Source organism: Ruditapes philippinarum, unplaced genomic scaffold (assembly GCF_026571515.1).
Source record: "Ruditapes philippinarum isolate M1 unplaced genomic scaffold, ASM2657151v2 ctg8827_1_1_1_1, whole genome shotgun sequence".
Taxonomy (NCBI): Eukaryota; Metazoa; Mollusca; class Bivalvia; order Venerida; family Veneridae; genus Ruditapes; species Ruditapes philippinarum.
Window position 1 is genome coordinate 50119 of NW_026862524.1, and position 6606 is coordinate 56724.

Sequence of the window (6606 nt, forward strand, 5' to 3'; positions counted from 1 at the left end):
GTAATATCACAATTTTCATCATTAAACTTTCATGAAAAGATGTTGTTTGTTTTCAATAACTTCTTTATATCTTAAATTGTCTGTTTCAAACTTCAAGTACATGTTTTTATTATAACTTAAATCATGTGTGAGAAGAATACTCCATCTTGACTATCTCTAGAATTATGTCCCCTTTGAACTTAGATTTATTTCTTGAAAATATTATTTTTTACTGTAACTTCTTCATGTCTTAAAAGGTTTACTTTAAACTCTTACATCATAATATTATGACACAGTTTGTAAATCTAGCGTTCATATTTCCCAGAAGTATCCCCCTTGAATTTTGAATTTCCTTATTTATTCAATTACTTCTTTATTTCTTTATGGATTTACTTCAAATTTCAAATACATATTCATGATCAACACCTACATCATAATGTGATTTGATTTATTAATCTAGCGTCTGGGTTCCCATGATAATTTTCATATTGAATTTGGAATTTATTTAAAAAAATACATTTTTGGTGCCCCCCCCCCCCACACTTTAGCGGGCATGGGACATTTAGATTTGCCCTTGGCCGTCTGTGCGTCCGTCCATTCTCATGTTTTGTCTCATGTAACTCTAAAAGTTTTTGGGGCTATAGTCAATAAAATTTACAGGAATGTTGATCATCATATGAAGCTGGACACCTTGAGTTTTTGGTGTGCATATTTTTCAGTTAAAGTTATTGTCCTTGACTAAGTATATTTTTTTCAACTTGTTGGTACATAGATAAAAAGTATTTGACCTGGAGTCCTGGAATTTTACAGGAATGTTAATCAGCATGCATAGAACTTTAAGCAACTGGGGGTTTGCTTCCGCATTTTTTCAGTATTTGAAGAGTTTATGCAATTGACTTAGTAAAAGACTTGTGTCGCGTGTAGCCCAAACATATAAGTAAATTCAGTGGATTGACAACACTTTAATGTGTAAGGGACACCCGTGTCCTATGAACACTTTTTTCTTTGTTACTATATATTGTATGATAATATAAATTGCTATATTTTTTTATCACATTTCATCTTTATTACTCTAAATGACTTAAGATAATATTTCTTTGTCACTTACACATGTATGGCAAGGCAAATAAGTCTAGCATCTTTATTTCAAGAGTTTAATTTACTTTTAAAAATTTTGCTTTTAAACATGTTTTATTCTGGTTCTGTCTATAACCATGGAATTTTAAATAATTGCCCTCTGTCTGTAAGCCTGTCTGTCTGCCAGTGCGTCCCCTAAGATTATTTCCTGAGATAATTTTATAGAACTACTTGGAACTGTCCAACAAATTTACTTTAAATAGAGAAACGGTAAATTTTACATGTTTTGCAAACAGTACCATACTGCAAAACAGACTGTCAACATCGTCAGTGTAGGTGTCATACATCATCGAGTGTTTTGCCCCGTTATACCTAGGACACTCATATATGGTGGGGCCACGGTGAGGTCAAACAACTGTGTGTTGACAGTTAGCACCAGCTCCTTTCATCTCTTCTGAGCCATAACCAACATGATGCCCTTTAACCTGCACTACTGACTTGAGCGGATGGCTTGGTTTTCTGATGGCTAGTGATTCCTATCTCAGTCAGCTTCTTCGACATTTACTTAGCTTGGAGGCCTCTAGTCCCGATTTCTACAGGATATAGCAAGGCTTTCCACCCTTTCTTTAGTTAACTGGGTGTACTTGGATGATTTACATTCGTAGACCTCGTCAAGAGACGTGTGCATCAAACTACAAACTTTACGATGAACTAACTTTGTTAGGGATCCCACTGGACTTACACCTCAATGCCATTTCGGCGCCTCCCCCCTATCCATAAAATACATTTGCCAGAAGGGGGATGTGCTACTCATGTTTGGGGGTTGAAGGGTGGCTGTAGTCCCCCTCATCGCCAAGAAAAATTTGGACTTGTGAGGGGCTTAAAATGGCCCACGGTCAATCTTAAGGTAACGTGTAACCAACGCTGAAAAGCCTTTGACTCTATCTCAATCCATTGAGAAGTTGCAGCTCTTGGAAATCAATTTTGATGGAAAAAATCAACGCAAAATTGTAATTTTTGGCAATTTTGATATGTCCCCTCGTTGCCATGGTAACGGAAATTTAAGACTGAGCATGTCGTTACAAAAGCGATGGTATAGTTAACATATATGCTAAGTTTAATTAGTATTGAAGCTGTTAGTTTTATAGCAATTTTAACTTGTAACGGGAGACTTTCAATGAAAACAGCCATTTTTCACAAAATGCTCATGCAGTAATTGGTTAAGCATAACGTCACTATGTTGTGTATTATCGAAATCTCAATATTGTGATGAAAATCCTTTAGATACCGTTATGTTTAATGACATTTGCATGAAAGAAGTATGTGGTCAAATAATAAGCACAGTCAATACACCTAGTTATTTTACAATCATTTACTAAATTTATCTACCATGTCCAATTTAAATATTGTATTTAATAATGTTGTCCATTTTTTCACTTTCAAAGACATTTAATTGAGAATTCATGTAGGAAATGTCTTAAAACAAATCTACATCAGTAACTTTCTGACAACCAGTTTCATTATAAAGCATTCATGTGTATAAAATTGAGTATGTTATTTTCAGATGCGGGCGGGGGACATTCCACAGTCAGTATTTTCTTCGTTAAATTATATTATCAATAAAAATCTTGCTGGGATTGCCGCAGAGGAGATGAAGTTACAACGTTATTTTATTCTATTATATTTTTTTTTATAAGCTAACCCTGTTAACCTTCTCTGTTAGGCTTTTTCTCGTTAATAAATTGCTTTTTCTGCATTTATCAAATGTTAACTTTGAACTTGATGTAATTTTACAGCAATTATTTTTAAATTAATATTATTATAATGTATGTGGTCAAAGTAAAAAGCAAATATGAACAAACTGGAAAAAATCAAGAATACAAAACGAAACGGAGGCTTTCAGAATTGAATAAAAATAACAAACAGAACAGAAGGGGGGGGGGGGTGGGAGGGGGGTTAATAAAATATCCTAAATGATACTGAAAAAGAATTTACTATGGATAGCTGGGCGACTTTAACAACGAATTATAGATATAAAAGTGTTCTAGAAAATGTCCTACTTTGTTTAAACAGTTTCCCCTTTCTTTTTCCTCGTTATTTAGTTTGGGACATTTAATGTGTCGGAATGGAAAATGTTCAATTCACCAGATTTGCTTGGCTTTATGTCTTAGTAGTAGCAAAGTCGTCTCCCTTTTAATAATATAATTGTGTGTGTGTGTTTGGTTTGTTTACCCTCGCCACCGGAATGAACCATATGGGCGAGCACATACTTCATTTAAAACTTGCTTAATTTATATGGGAACTAATTTAATTTGTCTACAGTTTTATCGGTACATGTGTTTACGTGTGTGCCATAATTCCTACCACAAGTTCGTATAAAAGTACGTAACCCATGATAGGAATAAGATGGGATTGCTCCCATACTAAGTTAAAATGACGTGTATTTAAAAAAAAAAAGGAACAGCATATTTAAATTACCTAAGGTTAAAAGGGCCGAGACGTTTATAAAAAGCACCGTCTCTTATAACAGGTCAACTATTATAATATTCTATGATTAAAATGAGAGAAAGAAAGTCTTGTTAAAGCAATGTCAGGAACGCATTTTCCCAATTCAATGTGGCTAGTTATTAAAGGTCTAATTTGATCAGATACATACACAAAGGAGTGTCAGAATATTAAAAAACAAGTTTGTTTTAGTGTGGAAAAGATAGATTTTAATAATTTTCTAGTATATTTCACCCGAACACCTGCTTAGTTAAAGATGTTCTTATTGGTCTAAAAGTGATTGCCTCCTTTGTTCTCATTGGCCGAAATTTCTTTATTTACAAAATAAGGAGGTCAATCCGATTTTGTGATATTTTGCAAATTTTCTTAATTTTCGGATTGACCTATATCGACAAGTTTGTCGCGCGAACGTGATAGAGATTTAGCAGGTGCCCTTAACACTCCATTGTATTGCATCTGTACAACTATTAACAAATAAGGATAAAACAACAAAAAGCTTGTAAAATAGCAATTTTTAAATCAATGGTCTAATCTAGATTAGAAAATTCCCAAAATATGGCTATTAAGTAATATCTTTGTTACCCTTAATGTGATGAAGTGACCTTTTTTAACAAATATAAGGCCACTTCATACTTGAGTGTATGCGTATAACTTATGCTCCATATGGGGGAACACATACACTTTTATGTTTTATATACAGGACAAAGAGAAGAAGTAAAAATAAACACAGGACGGGGGAGTAAGGATATTTACACTATATGGAGTCTTTTAACATTAAGGGTAACGGTAGCCTTCCTTCCCAATTTTGTTCGACCACTTGATTTACATTTTAAAACAATATCTGGCATGTAGACCCAATTAAGATAATTTGATTAAAATTTATAATATCACATTGTACTTCCGTTTCACGGCCACTTCTTAGGGCCACAGTTAAAATATATAAATATTAAGACTATGTAGTATACATATTTACAATTAAAAGTATAAGTCTACATGCCTAGACAACATTTAAAACTAAAAGAGTTAAGTATAGATTTGCAACACCGTCCGCGTCCGTCCGCGAAATGAGGATTCGAAATACAACTTGGTTAATAAGTAAATATTATCTCAATCATAGCAGTAATAGAAATTCTACTGGCAACCTCACAGGATATTGTATACCACATTTTACCCAGTGAGTCTAACCATCCCACTGAAAGTAAAACTCCCTCCCGATAAAGGCGAAGGATAGATGTTAACCAGCAGCAAAACTAGATACTTATTGAGCAGTTTCTTTCTAGATAGAGAACAATATCATTAAAAGTTATAAATGTCAAAAGTGACAAATACGTGCATCCATTACAACCTATACAAATTAATAGTTAATTAATTACATAATTTTGTTACATTCCTCCTTCCACCCCCGGATAGACGACCTGGATCTTTTGTTTAATTATATGGCAAGCCGAAATCAGAACCGGACCAACGTACCAACAACGACATGAGAGGTCATTTATTAATTTAGAAAAACGAAAAAGTTCTGAATATCCTTAACTAAAACTCGAAAAAATCATTTTAATATACTGTGACCAATCATATTGTCCCATTTTTACAATTTATTGAATACTTTTAATAATATAACCCTTTGTACAACAATTAAATATAGTTTGTGAGCCATTCGGAACTGCCTCGGCCATTATCTATAATAACTGACGGAAAGGGCCGAGTAGTCGCGATTGGTTTGTGAGCATAAGTTTCGAATTGGCCAGGATCGAATTTACATATAAGAAACACATCTGAAAATAAATCAAATATCTGAGCTTATAAATAACTATACATGCTATATTTGAAGTTTCTGCGTTTATAATTGTCATTTAAAAATTGGGAACAATTATGGTGTTGCTTTAATATTTTGAGAGAGAACCTGCGATATTTCATGATAAACGATGTTAAAATGCCTGCTTTCTTAAGTGAGATTAATTATGTCATTCAACATTGAAACCGTCTTTGAACATGTTTTGTGTCCATATTTCATATTTGAGCCGTGCCATGACAAAACCAAGACATGGCATATAATAATCGGTGAATTATTGCCGTCGCTGTGACTGTTGTTTCACAACCAGTTGCAGCCGTACCTTTCGAAAATGTGCACATCTTAATTTCCGTTACATTTGTGCAGAAAATGGAGTTGTCGAAGTAATAGGAACAAGTACATTTTGGCAAGCCAAAATTCATAAGTCTCTGACTATATTTCAAAAAAAAAAAAAAAAAAAAAAAAAAAAAAAAAAAAACAGGTGCAGACGACAAAATTTTGTCATATGAATTCGCGAAAGCAATTATTTTGTACCTTTGAACTAGAAGCATATGTGCTTTTTATCTGCTTTATTATCATACCTTTTATAACTGGACAGAGATAATTTATTATTAGTTGTGTAAATTGATCATCATCATCATCATCATCATCATCATCATCATCATCATCATCATTATCATCATCATAATACATATAATTCATTCGCATAACTTTTCATAATCGATACTATAAGATTAGACATTTTTATTCACTGATAACATAATATATATAGCATAATGAATACGTAAGGAAGTATATCTCGGACAAATCACCAAAAGAATCAGCGTTGAAATTTTGGAATAAAGTGTTCCCCAAGTTTTATACATTCACACAAGAATAACAAGTTAGAAAGAAAGTGAAAACAAATTGGCTTATCTCCCGTTGACCACGGTCATTCTAACGTAATGGCGATTTCCTCCCTTTAACAGTCGATATCTCAATAAAAAGGCTAATGATGCTGATACAAAAGTCACTATCTGCTGCGCTTTGATTTTATTTCTATCTTCTGCAAAATGTCTTTCGATGTGACGAAACAGCAGCACGTTTGGGGGATTTACTTTCTGAGAAGAAATGATCACCGGTAACCGTATTGCTGTAATATCTCGTATATTTATATATCCCCAGTACCAAAGGGCGTAGGAGGTGTATATACTGAACCTTTTCTAGAAGCAATTCCCTGTTCATCTAACGGGGCTCTTATTTCATGAAATGAA